Here is a 17521-nt window from a genome sequence, read left to right on the forward strand (position 1 = left end):
ACTTGGTTTACCAACTGCCAAAGATAAATACAAATATACTGCAGAAGCCTGCATATATGTTGCAACAAAAATTTTGGTTCTTACATATATAACACTTATATTTTAATTCTTCCCTGATAGCTACTAAATTACTTACATTGTAAAGTATTTGTTCTGATCAAATAAAATACCACCTCTGCCAAAGATGCAGACGTCTAATAATGTACAACTGACTATAGGCTCAACACCTTACCCTTATTTCTTAGCTCCAAGAGAAACTTTAATGTCTCTGAAACTCTTTTACACAATTCATATTAAGTGCTCTTACTGCATTCATTCATACACTATTCAAAAAATAAAAAATAAACATTGGGCACACACTGCACATACATTTACCTAAACATATGCTACAAGGGGGGAGATGAGTACTAATGTGATTAAGTCAAAGTAGGAACACTTGGGATCTACTGCTTCGCCACGGCTGAAAACGGCACTAGGAGAACACAGACTGAGGCAGCTACCCCAGCCCTGGAAGATCAAGGAAGGCTGTCCAGAACTGGGGGAGATCTGAGGAAGTCAGGAGGGGACGGGCAAAGCGAAGGAATCGGAGGTGCAGGTCTATTGGTCGGTAGTCTTGAAAAGTCCACGGAACAAAACAAAGTAGCAGAGATCTGCTCTCGATTAACTGAGACTAAGGAGACCTGCAAGATTCAGTGAAGTACAGGGGATGGAGTGGAGTTCAGCCATAAAAAAATCTCAGGGGGAATTTAAAAATGGACGGTATCTTTAGTGACATTGAATTATTGTTCACTTTTTTTGGTGTGGTTTTGTAAAAGAATGTCCTTGCTCTCGGACATGAGTGTTGAAGCATTTAGGGGTGAAATAAGGTGAGGTGATCTCTGCAACTTACTTTCAAATGCAGGGGGAAAAAACCATACAGACAAAGCAATGTGTCAAACATTAACTTTGTGAATCTGGATGGAGGATATATACCTGTATATTCATTGTGCTCTTCTAGCAACTTTTCTCTAGATTAAAGTTAGGAGGAGGTGGCACAAAATCACTGATTTAGTAAAACAGGCTCACGCTAGGTCAAGCAGACCTTGGAGAGCTCTATGCTGGCAAACACTGTCCCACGTCATGGTAGTGCACATTGTTAATGGGGAGAAACTGGGTGTGGGGTACAATCTGTACTATCTCTGCTGTTATCTGTAAATCTCAAATTATTCCAAAATAAAAGGTTTTAAAATAAGTAAATTTTTAGAAAAAACAAAAATAATAAAACTCTCCAATCCACTTTGCCTGCCACCAGCCACCAGCCACCATCATCGCATCCCTCCTGTGCCAAACTCCTAGAATATGTTCTGGAGTCCAAGCCCATCCGCAAACATTGTCTCTTCCCACTCCCTTCTGAATCCCAAACAAAAAATCTGGTTTCCAAATTCGTTGTCAGACTGGAACTTTTTTCCAAGAGGACAGACAAGAGCCCTGTAAACAATTCCTGACTGCCTTCTGACACCAGCCTTTCTTCTTCACTCAGACCACCATCCATGTCCTCCGCCCTCTCCTGGATCCTTGCTCCAGGGTCCACCTGAGACCTCTGCCTTCCTCAGAAAGCTCTGTCCTTTGCACAGCATGTTCATCCACCTGGTTCCATGTCAGGTGGGCCACTCCAGTTGCAGTGAAGTGACTAACAGACACTGAGGGCACCAGTGAGGCCCCTTCCAGGCTTTCAGGAAACAGAGCAGCACAAGGGAAGGCACTGTCTCCCAGAGGGTGCTGGCAGGCACGCACTTTGATTACGGACTGGCACCCATCTCTCCCAAGTCTGTCTGCCACCTTGAACTCGCACCAATGCTTCCTCTAGTCCAGCATTTCAAACCACCCTATACCCATTAGACAACAGACAATAAAATATATTCCAACATTTCCAAAGTTGAACTCTTCTCTTGTTCCTGTTAGTTCTTTTCCCCAAAAATATTGTTCAAGGAGATACCACAATATCCCAGCCCCTCCAAGAAAGAACCCTGCAGACTGTTTTTTTAAACTCTCACTGCTCTGTTACCCTTAAGTATCCAACTATCACCAGACCCTGTGGTTTCTTCATGCTTATTGATTCCAACCTGACTTTCTCTTCCCCTCGCCCACCGCACCTGGTCTGCTGAGTGTCTCATCAACCATGAACTGGCCTCTTCCCCAGTCCCTGCCTGGTCTCTCTGATGTGTAGGAATCATCTTTCTGGGACACACTCTAAAGTTGAGTCCACTGATCCGGCAGGCTGCGTGTCTCCTTGGTTCCTCCCAAAGCCACACATGGCTCAGGCAGGAAGCCAATCCCCTCATCCAACCTGTAAATTCCAGAGTGTTTTTTCCAGAGGGCTCATCTCTCAGAGCCCAGCTCAGTACCTTCCATGGCACTCCTCTGCTGACGGCATCACGTCTGAACTCCTCCATCCAGGTTTCAAGTCTTCCCCAGACTGACTCCCCACTGCCTGCCTATACACAATCTCATCTCATTCACTCAACTCAACAAATGCATTCTAAGCCAATGGTTGGCAAACTGTGACCCACAGGCCAAACCTGTCCCTCTACCTGTTTCTGTACAGCACCTGAGCCAAATCAAAAGAAGAACAATATTTCAAAACATCAAATCATATAAAACTCAACTTTCAATGTCCACACATGATGTTTTATTGGAATGCAGCCAAGCCCAGCTGACTGCATACTGTCTGTGGCTGCTTTGGGCTGTAATGGCTCCTCTAGTGGCTGAAAGTCTCACTTGAATGTAAAAACAATTGCTCTATGCTTTGGATCATCACCACCACAAGCACCATGCTGGGCACACAGGAGCCATTCACAAATACTTGTTTAGTGGATAAAGTAATGGCCTTCATGTTCCAATGGTCCTGCGAGTACAGATAACACTGAAACTCATGCTTTGAGTCCCTGCCAGCTCTTTCAATCCTTCAGTTGCAAGGACAGTAGGAATCTTGGTGCTAATCATGGTCTCATTAAAAAATGCAAAAGAAAACATTAAATACAATGGTGGGCAAAAGCAGGTTTACAGTTGTAATACAAATAAACACAATAATAAACTGTTTACATACTCACAACTGCAAACCTACTTTTGCCCACCCCTGTATTTGGAGATCACAGTTGATGCTGTCTCCTACACTTTTACTGCATTTGTACCTCTGTTCCAATTAACATGAAAAACATTCAGAGATGTGAAAATGAATCTGATGACATAGGTCAATTTTTGTGCCTATACAGAAAAAAGTTATGTTTCAGAGAGATATTATATTGATTTTGATGATCATATACCTAAATCCAACTACAGTTCACTTTATATTCAGATACTGAATTGCAGGTAAAATTTTAAAGTAATTTTCCCACTGACATATGTGCTTTTTTTTTATCCTCACCTAAGGATATGCTTAGAGAGAGGAAGGAAGGGAGAGGAGGAAGGGGAGGGAGGGGAAAGAGAGAGGAACATTAATGTGAGAGAGAAATATCAATCGGTTGTCTTCTCTATGTGGCCCAACCAGGAATCAAACCAGCAACCTTCCGGTGCACAGGATGAAGCTCAACCAACTGAACCACTCCAGCTGGGTGACATATATTATAAGAAATACTGACACTAAGATAGTAAGAATTCATACTGAACATTGCAAATTGTCTAAAATCATCTAACAGAATTTAAAATTTTCAATACATTTTTTTCTGAATAACAAATAAAACACCAAAATTAAAATACTATGGTAATTAAAACACAATTTACAATAAAAAAGTACAAGAGAAAAGTCACTTCTCTGGAAAGAACAAGAGGGTGTCTTAAACCTAATGACTATCAAGGACAGCTACTGGGACAGGGGTCTGTGGGGCTCCACAAACTCAGTGGGCCTGCATGTGGTAAAGGCAGGTTCCTCACAGAAGTGCGAAGTTATCATGGGTTCTTACACGTGTAACAAGTGTATACTTTACAACCACAGCCAAGCTTTTAATTAGCAACTTGTACTGATTTAAAACACCTATAAGCTCCTGTCCAATTCTAGATGTCTAAAATTCTATAATGTAAGTTTATCACAGACAAAATTCAGACTATATGCAAACTTCTATCAATTAAATCAGCATCACCTGAGGTTGATAAGCATAAAAAGATACAGGACCTGGCAGGTAAAGTTGATGATAACAGTAATTATAGGAGCTACCATTCACTAAACCTTAAGCACTATATTAAACATTATCTCATTTAATCTTCCCAACCTTTGATGTAGGTGTGTCCACATTTTACAGAGATAGACCCATCCCTAATGCTCCCCTTATCTGAAACATACATCATGAATATTTATTAAGGGAACATGAGACTAGAGAGCAGTGAAGAACTGGGGTGGGGAGGAAGGAAGCAGGACATGCTCCCACTTTAACACATTTTGTGTCCGGTTAACTAAACCCACATGTCAACCATCACCACATGTTCTCATTTCCCTTCCCTGGAGTTTGGGCCTGTGCATCCCTCCATCTCTCAGCTCCCTCCAGAAACCGAAATCCTTTTATCACCCATCTGCTCCTCCTGTTTATTGCTTCATGATGCAAAGTTTAGGGAGGGAGGTGGTCAACAGTCCAGGAATGTCCTCTCTCCTTTGTCCACTTTACAATTTTACAGAAACTAAAGCAAACAACCAGCATGCCAAAATGTTAAGGAAATGTATAATCCTAACCAACAACATAAAAACAAAAGAAAATTAACTCCCAACTTGAGCAGTCAATAGAACATGTAACAAACAAAAAATAGTAACAATGGCAGGTGGCAGATGCAGGGACCATTCCAGAGGTTTCTGACCCATCAGGCACACACAACTCCTCAGAGGCAGAGTGGATAAGCAAGGAGAACTAGTTAACATGATCTAAAACAGAAAATGGACAAAAGCACCAGGAGGCTCACTGAGATCACTTGGCAGACACTGGCTGACCACGCAAAACCCTGGCAGACACATCCACAATAGTGTCATCATGGGGGCCAAATATTCTTGGGAAAAAATATATTCAAAGTTCATAAAAGAGTCTCCTTTTCTTTCACTATAAAAGACATTATTAAAATAATTAGTTAAATATGAATTAGATTTGTTGCTAATAGAGCTGCATCAATGATAAATTATTTTGATTATTGTACTATGGTTACATAAGAGAACGTCCTTGTTTTTAAGAATTAGACACAAGTATTTAAAAGTAAAGAAATATATTTTAAATTGTTCAGAAAAAAATATTTATGTACACACACACATGAGTTGTAGCGGGGAGGAGAGAGGATAAAGCAAATATAAAAATACTAACATCTGAGAATGTAGAAGGCTATACCATAATTCTTTGTACAATTCTTGCAACTTCTAAGCCTGAAGAAAACCCAATTCCTATAAAGAGATGTTAAGGCTTTTTCTGGGGGGGAAAAAAAGGCAGTAAGGATGGATAGAAGCATTTTCATTTGAAGGTGACTTTGCCAATGCTAATTATACTTCTGAGATGCTGCCACTGACAATTTCTTTCCAAGTAGACTTTTCTCGAAATAAACTAAAAGTTTCTGACCTACAACTCTCAGTGCCTTCACTAGATAAATGAGATGGTTCAGTGGATCCCTCCAGAACATGGATGCTAGAGGCAACTAGAAGAGTAATCCCTAAAATGAAAGCACTTTGAACAGCGCTTGGTACCAGCTGAAGTGTGCCTTTCTATCATCCTACTGTTTAATGATGTCCGCAGAATCTAAAGAATCTTAAAACTGCCTCTTGAGACTGGGGAATAAAGAAATTAGAAACTATTATTGAAGAATATTAATCTTGACCTCCTGAGAGGTGCCTCCACTATCACAGGGTCATTCAATAACCTAGAGGTCTGGATTGGCTCTTCGTGCTCCACCTCCTGTTAGCTGTAAAGAGATTTCTGATTCAGATTATAGTGGATTCACAGACATCCCAATAAAGCAAAGCAGGCTTACTGAGCTCCTGAATGATCCCGGGAGAACCCATGAAGCAAATCAAACTGAATGTTTTATTAACAGCTATGTGTGGAGGGAACCCCCTAGCAGTATGTATTTGCTTTCATCTTACTATACTCCCTTGAGCTTCCTTTCCTCTCCCTAACATAGTATGTTTGCATTTTATACAAATTTAAAATAACAATAAATATTAAGCCATTTTGCAAAAAAAAAAAAGTGAAATTAGTTACACCCTGCAAATCTTTTTTTTTTCATCCTCACCCGAGGACATTTTTCCATTTTTTTGTTCAGGTAGAGTAGGAGGGAGAGAGGGAGAGAGAGGAAGAAAGGAAGAAAGGAAGAGAGGAAGAGAGGAGGAGGAGGAGAGAGAGAGAGAGAGAGAGAGAGAGAGAGAGAGAGAAACAGCAACGTGAAAGGACACATCGAGTGGCTGCCACCCACATGACCAACCAGGGCCGGGGACAAACTGCAACCGAGGTACGCACCCTTCGCAGAAACCGAACCCAGGTCTCTCTGGACCACAGGCTGACACTCTAACCGCTGAGCCAAACCAGCCAGGGCACATCCTGCAAATCTTAAAATGTTTAATTTCAAAACCAGAAGGCCAATTAATTGAAAACTCTGCCCCGACAGCTGAAACTTTTAAATGGTTAACAGGACACTCAGCCTTCTTTGTCTGTCAGTCTAAACACGTGGGGTATAAATTACTTGACATCTTCAGAGAAGTGTTCCGGGCATAAAACGCAGCCTAACATAGCACTTTTTAAAAAAGTATCTTTATTGTTGTATTACAGATTTCCCCACCACCACCACCCATTGATACCCTCCTCCCCACTCCCATCAACCAGTGCCTTCACCACACTTTTGTCTGTGACCCCTGGTTATACATATATGCATGTAAGTTCTTTGGTTTATTTCTCCCCACCCCCCTCACCTTCCCTCTGAAGTCTGTCAGTCTGTTCCCTTCTTCCATGTCTCTGGATCTGTTTTGTTTGTCAACTGCCATTTGACTCAGTGATCTCACTTCTAGGAATATATCCTAAGAAGCCTGAAACACCAATCAGAAAGAATATATGCACCCCTATGTTCATAGCAGTGCTATTTACAATAGCTAAGATCTGGAAACAGCCCACATGTCCATCAGTAGACGAGTGGACAAAAAGTGGTACACATACACAATGGAATACTATGCAGCAGTAAGAAAGAAAGATCTCTTACCCTTTGACACAACTGAAAGGGACCTAGAGAGTATTATGCTAAGCAAAATAAGGTAGTCGGAGAAAGACAAGTATCACATAATCTCACTGATTTGTGGTATATAATGAACGACATAAGCTAACATAACACTTTGCTCCCAAGGCCCATCCCTGGCCCCCATTGACAAGAGTCCCCAGGAGGGGGTCTTGAAAACCAAATATTCCATCCTGGCCAACCACCTACCAACGGAATTGCAGAGCTGCCCTTCGTGGTGACAGCAGGAACCACAGCCTGAGTCCTCCCCATTTCATCTAGTAAGATTGAGATGGCTGTGTCCCTGGCCACGTTCAGGGAATATGTCGTTCACACCAATAAGGAAGTGCAAGCAGCCCACCCACATACTATGTTTTCACTGCTAGTTTACCCAAACCCACTTCTAATCCAGAAATGTTAACCTTTGCCTCAAGTTATTTGATTTTCCACCTTGAGGGAAAAAAGAAAAATCACTAGAGACCACAAGCAGCACCTTTTAAAGCACACAATGTAAATCTTTATTACTAAAAGGTTTGTCAGTACAGGGCTCTTGCCCACAGTCACAGAGGCCACAGCCTGAATGGCTCAATGCAGGCCCAGGTTTCCTGATAGCACACTGGCCAGAAGAGCCAGGCCTCCACCCCTCCTGGGCCCGTCTGCCCAGCTTTCACTTTTGGTGCCTTATTTATGCTCAACTATTTAAAATGCGAATACAAAACAACTCAGGACATGGTTGTCAATTTCCATACATTCAATTCCACTTATCAACTTTTTCAGTGATTTAACTAAAAAACCTGTTTTCTTATCTTCACCTCCTCTGGCCCTTTCAGACAGATTTTATTCTTCCATGCTTGTGCCTTGTAAGCAGTCCGACTTTGTGTGTTACTTGTCTAGGGCACTCAGTCACTCATACCACCATCCCCACTCCCCAATGTGAGGCTTCCTAAGGGGACAAAGGAATCCTTTAGCACACCATGGAGGTAGATGGTCTAAAACATTTAATCAGAGAGTTCTTAACTATGGGTAAATGTGAAAGATGCAGAGAAGTTAATTCAAAATAGGAACCAATTTCATATGACCTTTCAGTATTTTGGGCAAATTATCTGTTTGTGGCTTAAGAAGTTAATGGTTCGAAGATATTTTAATTTAAAAATATCCATGTTTCAAGCAATGGGAGGATCTGGGTGCTGATGCCAAGGTCCACTTCCTCTGAGAAACTAACTTTGGAGCACTATGACATGGATGCCCAACCTTACACTGCACCAGGGGGTATAAGGAGGGGTCAAGAGTATTCCTCCTGCTCCTTGCCTTCTCGGGCTGAGGACAGATGTCGTCTCTTCCGAAGAGACAGGCTGAGCACACCCCTGGACAGTGGACAGACAGAGCCAAAGGCAAGGCAGAGGGCATGAGATGAGTAGCTGAAGCTCTCATTTTTAAGTGCTTCCACATCCGGCACAAGACAAAAGTGGGAAACCTAAGAGTTAAGTATTTTTAAAACTATTTGCAAAGGCAGAAATGACTGCTAAGATTCTCTTTCAGTGATATGCTAAATGAGCTCAAAAACTGTCTATGAATAAGAAAACAAGTATAGCTTTTTAAGAGCAAACTGCAACCATGTGATCCCACTCAATATTTGCTCTCAAAGTTCCTAAAACTCCTCACACACCCCCAAAAATGATCATTTCAGAATAGTTCAGAACACTTCTGATGAACAATTCATTATGTGATTTTGTTTTTATGATCACCATATATGTGAAGTCAGAGAACACAATAACGATCTTTATTTACCTCTGGTATAGGGAGGACTTTTAAAGCTTTTATCTGAGACATTCTCATTGAAACCCTTAATGTGTATCCTCCCCCCCGCCCCCCAGTCTTTTCTTCAAAATGAGAAAATGTTTATTGCTTCCAGATTTAAACAGTTACAAGTGGTAAAGCTACATAGGCATTTTAAAGTCAGTCTTGCACTGTCATGTAACATACTTAATTGTACAGCTAATATTTTCAGGATGCACACACTATAATGAAGTTCACAAGGAAAAATTAAGGCTACTAAGCTCTAACAAGTGTTATCAATACACCATTGATGCAAACTATTCTAGAACCTGTGCCTAGCACACCTAAATAACCAATCCACAAAACAAGGCTTGTGGTTCGTTATCTCTTATTTCCTTGGCAACCATCTACACAGGAAGTATTTCTTCAGCACCAAAGTGAATATGCAACACCTGGCAATCTTTTTAAATGCAAATTCTGAGTCTTTCCTTGTCTTTCAAGACTGGACACTTCTACTCATGGCCACATTCCATCTAGAACAGAGAATAACTAGAAACAACCTAAATTACCAATAATAAAAGAATTGCTAAGCAAGTTGATACATCCACTCAAAGAAATGTTATACTCATTCATTAGATTATCATAACTATAGAAACAGGGAAAATAACTGTCATCTATTTAAGTAAAAGTCACTGATAATGTAATGTACATACGTAGACAAATTATTTTAAAGTGTCTTCTGCAGATAAAAACTGGAGAAGTATTCTCAGACATATAACGTATTAATGTGGTAGGATTAGAGGGTTGTTTTTTCCCCCAGAATTTTATTTTATGTTGGTGTGCTGTTTTACAATAATAGAATAAAAATATTTGGGAAAAGTAAAAGTTTTTAAGAAAAAAAAAAACAAAAAACTGTGCACTTTATCCTGAAAAGCAATCTGGGGAAAAAGCAAATGCACTTAATTCAAAACAGTGGATCAGCCCTGGCCGGTCTGGCTCAGCGGTTAGAGCGTCGGCCCGTGAACCAGAGGGTCCTGGGTTCGGTTCCCACTAAGGGCACATACCTCAGTTGCAGTTCTTCCCCAGCCCCAGTTGGGGTCATGTGGGTGGCAGTCAATGTGTCTCTCTCACATTGATGTTTCTCCCTCTCCCTCCTGCTCTATCTGAAGATAAATGAAAAAAAAGTCCTTGGGTGAGGATAAAAAAATAAAATGTAATCATAAAAAAACACTGGATCAGAAAAGATCCCCAGAGTACTATCTGGTGGGAATACCACCAAAAATCAGAAAAAAGTTATTAAGTTTATCATTTTTTCCAATCACATCAAAACCTGAAGTTTATGTTGCAAAGTATTATTCATAGTCAACTTTAAACCTCAACGGAAGAGAAAGAAGTGTGGACATGTTAGAAACCATTCCTATTTGCCTTTTATGTATTTTCTGACAGCCTTTGTAAGGTTTTACTTCAGCTGATATTAACAATTACACCAACTAGGTGATGCCCCAAGAATTCGGGGTATATTCTCAGCATGAAAATTAACTTTCTCAAAAACCTCTGGAACTGCCTTCTCTTAGTAAAATAAAGCAAACAAACAAAACAAAAATAAAACCTTTTATTGGATTTGTCACAACATTGCTTGTTTTGGAAGAAAAATATCAGTTCACAAAACTGGGACTTACTATTAGCCCAGTTGTTTTTCATTAACTTCTGGGAAAACCAGTAGACATAAATCACTTCTCCATAATACAGCTTATGAAGTAATAAATTACTCAGAACCTCAGAAAATTCAGTGACTGGCTGATAACTTAAATAGCTTTAGAAAATATATTCATACCATTTCTTTGGTTCCCCACATGCTGACTGTGGCGATAACTTTGTTTGCCATTATTTCATACATGTTAATAAAGTACATGTATATAAGCTGTCTGCTTCCCAAGAGATGTGAGCCTTAGTTTCCAAATCTGTAGCAATCTAATTGTTTGTGAGGATCACATGCCATGATGTCTGTAAAGTGCTTAACTGAGGCACCCAGTAAGCACTAAGCAGGGGAGAGCTAGTACCCTGTGGTGGATAAGCACAGTAGCCCCGAAGCCTCACTGTCTGCTTTGAAGAGCAGCTCCATTACTTACAAGTCACTTCAACTTCTTGGGCCTGTATCTTCACCTATCAAATAATAGTGCCTACCTCACAGGACTGCTGTAAAGAACAGATGAATCTGCATATGTAGAGTGCTTGGGACAGTTCCTGGCGTATATTTAATGTGCACTACACATTTGCTACTATACTTTCTCCTGAATATTATGCCTGCAATTTGGATAAACTGCAGCAAGAGGTTTAACTGTCTTTAGATAACTTGACCTATCATGAAACTCTGACATGACTGATGCAAAGACAACCTTCCCACTGGCATAGCTGAAGTTAATTAGTATGATTTCTTCCTTGGTTATTTTAAAAGAAAAAGGGTGAAAGAGAGAAAACATTTGTAAATATCAGTATAAAATTACACTTTAAAGTGGTAATGATCAATGGGGGAGTTTTTGGAAACTGTGGGGATATTTTTTGGTTGCCAAAGTAATGGAGAAGAGATGATACTGGCAATTGTTGTGGGGAGGGGTCACTGTACATCCTGTAATGCTTGGGTTGATCCTTCATAACAAAAAATTATCTGGCATCCCTCATGCCTTTCAAATGCCCAGAAGACATTTCATGTTAATAAAAAATCTGTTTTTAATTATCTAGCCTAGAATCTAACTATATTTTAAATGTAAACACAAAGACTTTTTGTTTTGTTCTTACACTGCTTCTCCAAATAATAAAATAACGAGGCTCCTTGTAAAATATTGAAATATTACAGAAACATTGTAGAAAATATTATTTAGGAAAAGTCAATCTTCCATATTGTCACCTGTTATGGACTGAATTGTGCCCCCCCCCCCCGCCCCAAATTCATGTTGAAACCTTAGCCCCAGTACCTCAAAATGTAACCACACTGGGAAACAGGACCTTTTAAGAGGTGGTTAAGTTAAAATGAGCCATTGAGGTGGGCCCTAATCCGTCTGACTGGTATCTTTATAAGAAAACAACATTTTCACAGAGAGACAACAGACATGTATGTATAAAGGAAAGACCATGGAAGAACAGAGCAAGGTGGCCATCTATAAACCAAGGAGAAAGGCCTGAGAAGGAACCAAACCTGCTGACATCTTGATATCAGATTTCTAGTCTCCAAGAACTGAGAAAATAAATGTGTTGCCTAAGCAAAACAAAAAAAAACAAAAACAAAAAAAAAACTGGACACTTCTTCTGTAAAGCACCTGTCCGCTTTTTGGTGAATATCCCTCAATTTGAGTTTTCTCATGATTAGACTGAAGGCAGCATTTCTGTCTCAGTGCATCATACCTGGGTTACATGATATCATTATGTCTTATTACTGGTGATGTTAAGGTGGTATATGCCGGGTTTTTTCACTGTGATGTTACTATTTTTCCCTTTGCAATTTATAAATATCTTAGGGGACATTGTTTGGGACTGTGTAAATATCAAATTGGAGATTTAAGGAGATGAGACAATGGAATGAAGAGTGGGATCTGCATTAAATCCTGAAACAGAAAAAGGATCTTAGTGGAAAAGTGATGAAACTCAATAAGGTCTATAATTTAGTTAATATACTGTGCCAGTGTTAATTTTCTGGTTTTCCTAGGGATATCTGATTATGTAAGATGCCAGCACTGGGGAAATGGGTGAAGGGAATAGAGAAGCTCTCTAAACAATGTTTGCAACTTTTTTGTAAGTCTAAAATTACTTCAAAATTAAGTTTTCAAACTGCAGATTCTGATCCCATATGTCTGGGCAGAGCCTGAGAGTCTGCATTTCTCTATACTGCCCAGTGATGGTGATGCTGCTGGCCTGTTGACACTTCACTGGCAAGGTCTTGGCAGACACAGCTGATGTGCTTCACTGTGCATAACTTTCAAAGGACAATCGACTAAAATGTATCAAGATTACACTTCGACTACAGTGATCACTGCTTAACTAGAGGCATTCCTTAATCTTTGGCACACTGAAATGTGCTAAGTACAATGATATAGTGAGAAGCCTCCTGAAGAATCTGAAATCATAATCTTTGCTCCAAGACCCAACTATGGCTGGCCTTCCCCAGCTGAGCCTGGCACCCCCTCCCAGGCTGCAGAGCCAGGAGAACCTCCATAAGGAACTCACACCATCTGCCCACTCTTGCAATAGGGAAGCAATCACAGGGATCATGACTGGCCCCAGGTCCCACTGATGGTGGGCATCATCACCTAGGTGACTGGGAGGCAGGAAAGAGGAGCAAAGTAATGAGAACAGGTTCTGAAATTCCTGCTCATAGTAAGGAACTGGCAGAGACACACGTGATCTCTACTCATCCCATTAAAATGACTTTAACAGCATGTAAAAAACCCACAAGAAAGAAATAAGATGGAAGACAAGAGAGTCTGCAAATTTCTGGCAGACTAAGAGGATATAATGAGGGCAAAGGAAACAGCGATGTGGAACACACAAGAGTGGGTACAACCAAAGGAGGGCTCTAAGTCTGCAGCATTCTGGGACCCAAAACCCAGGACCTTCAGCAGAGGGGGAGGTCTGCGCCTGGACACGGAAGACAGTCCTGATACAGAAGAGCTGCACAAGGGGCCCCTAGACCAAGTGGAGTGTCCCCAGTCAAAGGGGTCTTCCTTATGCTGAAAGGCCAAGAAAATCTCTCAGCCATCTGACATTCGAGGTCCAAGCACATTAATAAGGTCCCAATCCATCAGAGGGAAACCCACATATTTTTAAAACCAGCCCCAAAGACTTGGATCTGCCAGCTTCCTCTTGCTTTAGACAACAATTACCAATAATTGTGGAGTACTTGCATACAAGGCAAGAAGGCAGTATTTTTAAAAAGACGACAGTGGCACCAGATGAAACAAGAAATCAGAAAAACAAAAGAAGGACTGAAAAAATCCTGATTAGTATCCTCAGTGCCAAGATAATGCATTAAAAAACAATAAGCTACTATGAAAAAGGAACAGAATAAATATACTCTTGGAAATTAACATTTCAATTATGGAAATAAGCCTTCTCCCAGAAATAAGAATAAAACAACATAGGAAGAAGATAAAGACAAGAGATTCAGGGGCAGGGGGTCCAGATGTCCATCATCAAACTAACAGAAACTTGAAAAAGAGTAAAAGAACAGAAAGAATTCTCAAATAAATGATACAAGAGCCCTGGCCAGTTTGGCTCAGCGGTTAGAGCGTCGGCCTGCGGTCCAGAGAGACCTGGGTTCGGTTCCCGCTAAGGGCACGTACCTCGGTTGCAGTTTGTCCCCGGCCCTGGTTGGTCGTGCGGGTGGCAGCCACTCGATGTGTCCCTTCACGTCGATGTTTCTCTCTCTCTCTCCCTTACTCTCTCTCCCTCCCACTCTATCTGTACAAAAAACGGAAAAATATCCTCTGGTGAGGATAAATAAATAAATAAATAAATAAATAAATAAATAAATAAATGATACAAGAGACTTCCCCAGAGCTGAAGGACAAGCCCCCAGGATCAAAGAGCACATCCTTTGGCACTCTGGAAATGTCCTAAAACCAAAGTTACCCAAAAGGAATAAGATTACTTGGCCAAAGGTTCTCATTGAAATGAAGAAAGCCAAGATTAAAATATGGAGTCCTGAACAAACCCAGATATATAACAAAGGAAAATATCAAGACAATACTTTTGCTGGCAGAGTAGTCAATCCAGATAAGAGAAAGAAGACAGGGCTGAACAGATCTGACACTATCCTTGAGAATTTATAACAATGTAAGGAGTCAATGGAAGCAAAGAAAAAGAAAGGCCATTACAAGCAATAGAAAAAACAAAGTTGTAATAGAAGGAAAATGCATGATCTGCCTGTGAAGCAAACAATATTTACATAGTTATAAACAATTTGAGTTAACTGAACACAGTGAGTTCAGGGGAGAGAAGAGGTGGGATATGCTAGGAAGAACTAAGTCTTACTATCGTAACAAAGTCAAAAACGTGTAAAATTAATACCAGCTTATCATTCAGAGAAGCAACAAAAAGATGTAAAAGTCTCTGAGGAGTGGACTGAAGTGTGGGGCAAGGGATTGTTGCTTTTAAGTTTTTCATTGACATTTCATTATGCACATTTCTTAAAAATACTAAATATATGTATGTTTAATTTTTTAAGAACATTCAAACTTTGGCTCTGTGTGTCTTTGGCAAGTCACTTAACCTTTGTGGGTCTGTCACCTCATCCATAAAACAGGACAGTCTCTACCTCATTGGGTCATTGATGAAACACTGGAAATAATCGGCAGTCCCAACCACAGCACATGACCCCATAAATGGCAGCTGTTTGTTTGTTTTTTAAACATAAAGCCAATGATGGCAGAATACATGACAAGAACATATTTTAACTGCAAGACAAAGGGAAAACGGAACTGAACATAAAGAATTTTACAGAGTTTTTCGTGTTTTTCTTTTACCATTGGATATTTGTACCCCGCGGAGGGGGTTGTCCTAAAAGCTGAATGTTAAACGATCTAATCATCTATTTTACAACTCTGCCCTTAGAAACGACTCTCTCTTCTCATTCACGGGTTTACTTCAGTGCTAGTTTTACCAACGCAGTCAGGCTTTGGAGTCCATTTCTTGGAGGGCATTTGGGAAGAACAGGTAACTCCAAATAGAGAACAATCACCTGTTTTACTTCCTGACTCGAAACTGGGCCCTCCCTGGTCAGGGCACGCAAGCGCTCTATCCTTGGAAGTCGCTCTGTCGACAGTTCTTCCGGGATTATTTATGTCACCAATATCAAGACCATCCCCACCATCTTATCAGAGACAAATCAGTCCTCTATTAAGGCAATAGATCCAATTCACCCCCACAATGGAGGTGGCATGTACATCGACTTTATGCAGACAGGGATTGTGGGGGGCATTTTCGATGAGAAAACTAAGGTCCCATTTCAAAAGGATTAAACCTCAGAAATAGCAAAAAAAAAAAAAAAATTAATTAAAATAAAAAATAGATAGATAGATAGATAGATGGGTGGGGGAACCCGGAAATCCTCATCCATCAAGGTCGGGAGAACTGGATCGGAATTTCTCAAGTCTCAAGCTGCCTGTTCCTAAAAAGGCACCCAATGCCCCGAGCTCCCTCTGTGAAACCCTAAGCAAAACCAAGAGGATGCGGTCCGTGTTCCGACTCTCGGGCTCCACTTCGCACTGGTTAACTCGGGATGCCACCGAGTCGGAGGTCGGCTGACGGGAACTACCACACCGCTGGGTCTGTGGGCGCGTGTGCAGGTTCCCGTGGCCCAGAGGTGAGACCCTGCCTGCCCCCTCCAGCAGCTGCGCCGTCCGTCTGCAGGGCGGCCCCCGGGATGTCTGGGCGCACCTCTCGCAAGGCTGCTCCCCAAGTTTCAAGGCAGCTGCCACCCGCACTGTCCTACCCAGCGCACCGTACGGCAGGGGGTTGGGGGGGGCTGTGCAAGTGCAAAAGGAAACTAATGAAAACAGAGGAACAGTCTTCTCGGGGAAGAAAACGAGCCTGCGCTCGGCCCTTTGACCCAGCCCCCCAGTCTCGGAATGCTGGGGGTACAGCGCCATGCACCCAACGGGAGGACGCGGGGGCCGGACGGGGCGCAGAAACCGGGGGGCCGACAGGACAGAGGGAGCGCCCAGAGGGGCTGAGGGGAGCGGCGGGGGTTAAAGAGGTGCCGGCAGGCCTGAAGCAGGCAGCGGTGCCCGGGGGCGCTGAGGACGAGGGGGCGTCCGGAGGGGCTGACAAGGCTGAGGGGAACGCGGGGAGAGAGGGGTGCCCGCAGGGCAAAGGGGGGAGGCGGGGCCCGGGGGCGCTGAAGGGGCTACCGGACGGAGGCAGCGGGCCGTTGGCGGGCCGGGCAGGGCGTCCCGGGTGGGGGCGGCGGGCGCGGGCACCGCGGCCGGAGGAGGGCGAAGGGAGGAGGGAGGAGGGGAGATCTCGCTCTCGCTCTCGCCCCGCGGGAAGGGGGAGGTGGAGACGCGACCGGCTGCGGGAGCTGCAATTACCGTGTGGGCTGCGGAATTCTCGTGGTGTTTGTCGGGGAGATGCGATAATGGCGTCCGTCCTCGCGAGAGAAGCCGCTGATCTGCGCAGGCGCTGCGAGTCGCTCCCCGCGGCCCTCCGCCCTGCACCCTCTGCGCAGGCTCCCCGGACGGGGCGCGCTGGGAGCGAGGGCGGGGCCAGAAGCCGGGCCCGCCGCTCTAGGCCTGCCGCGCACGCTATCTCCCGCGCCGATGACCGCCGAGCATGCGCACGCGTCCTGCTCCCGCGCCACAATGTGAACCCCGAAGAGTTCTTACTTCTCTATGGTGCGCCTGAGCTTCTCGCTAGCGGGTTAGAAGTCATGTTGGTGGGCTGTTGGAGGAATTTGCATTTTTCTTTGAGATTGAATGAATAGGAATGAGCTCCCCCGCCAATGACTACATATCCCGGAGGGCCCTGCGCGAACCGCGAGCAGTGCATTCTAGGA

The 17521-nt window shown here is 42.7% G+C and overlaps 1 protein-coding gene across 1 annotated transcript in view; it reads right to left on the reverse strand.

Annotated features, from left to right (window-relative positions):
* The window catches only part of LOC118638425 (BTG3 associated nuclear protein), a 115053-nt gene extending 97920 nt beyond the window's left edge, over positions 1 to 17133 (reverse strand). The window contains exon 1 of the mRNA XM_036274238.1: positions 17058 to 17133. The gene's annotated coding sequence lies outside the window, so the exon portion shown is untranslated. The remainder of the gene's footprint in view (positions 1 to 17057) is intronic.
* Between the last annotated feature and the right edge of the window lie 388 nt (positions 17134 to 17521).

The sequence above is a fragment of the Molossus molossus genome, unplaced genomic scaffold, assembly GCF_014108415.1.
Source record: "Molossus molossus isolate mMolMol1 unplaced genomic scaffold, mMolMol1.p scaffold_m16_p_21, whole genome shotgun sequence".
NCBI classification, from domain to species: Eukaryota; Metazoa; Chordata; class Mammalia; order Chiroptera; family Molossidae; genus Molossus; species Molossus molossus.